The following is a 986-nucleotide window of genomic DNA, read 5'->3' on the forward strand; positions in this document are numbered from 1 at the left end:
GCGGGAGAATTGTATTGATAAGCTGAAGCAAATCTGTACTCTAGTCAGATTTGACTTCTCAGTCCTTAGCGTGTAGTACTTTCAATAAAGCTTTCTTTAATTAAGAAGCCTGCTGTGAGTTCTCTTCACGTTTGACATTAAGTCAAATCTCACTCCCCTTTCGCCTGCCAACATGCAGGACGAAGGAAATATCTATACTGAGCAGGGAGAGGGCCTGGATTGGGACCACTCCCAGAGCGACGGAGCCGGGGTGGGTCCGTACAGCTCGGGCATGAGCAGATCCTTGGGAGAGGCAACTCCGGGTCATGCTGAGTTCCTGGAAAAGCACATCACCGAACGCAGGCGCTTGTCGAAATACGACCACCTGACGGGGGATGAGCAGTGGCCGGACCAACTGGGGGTGCCCAGCTACGGGTCGGAACCTGCCGGCGAGATGCGCGATTTGCAGCACAAATTGGACAAGGTGACCAATTGGCTACCAGAGCTCTCGGGTCGGTTGGATCCGGACGAGCAACGAGAGACGCGCCGCCTGCTGCGCGAGCTGCACGGAGGCTACCGCGAATCCAGCGGTCGGAGGCTGGGGGACCTTCCAACCCTGCGGGAACGCGAGGAGGCGGCGATGCAGGTGGCAGCCGAGGCTGAAGCTGCCGCCTTGGCCGCGGCGAGAGCGCGGCAGGAGGAAGAAGAAGCCGGCTTCGATGGAGCCGGGGCTGGTGGCGGCGGTGGAGCCGCTGAAGGGGCCGGGGCGGCGGACGGAGCGGCGGCGGACGTGGACGGAGCGGCGGCGGCGGTGGCGGCGGCAGCGGCGCGATTGCACTTGGCCAGGGTATTAACCCTGTTGCCCGGCGGGGCCACGAGGAGGCGGCAATCCCAAACTATTGTGCTATCACAGTAATTAAGAGAGTCATAGTTACTCCCGCCGTTTACCCGCGCTTCGTTGAATTTCTTCACTTTGACATTCAGAGCACTGGGCAGAAATCACATCG

This window comes from Paroedura picta, chromosome 18, assembly GCF_049243985.1.
Source record: "Paroedura picta isolate Pp20150507F chromosome 18, Ppicta_v3.0, whole genome shotgun sequence".
In the NCBI taxonomy this organism is placed as follows: domain Eukaryota; kingdom Metazoa; phylum Chordata; class Lepidosauria; order Squamata; family Gekkonidae; genus Paroedura; species Paroedura picta.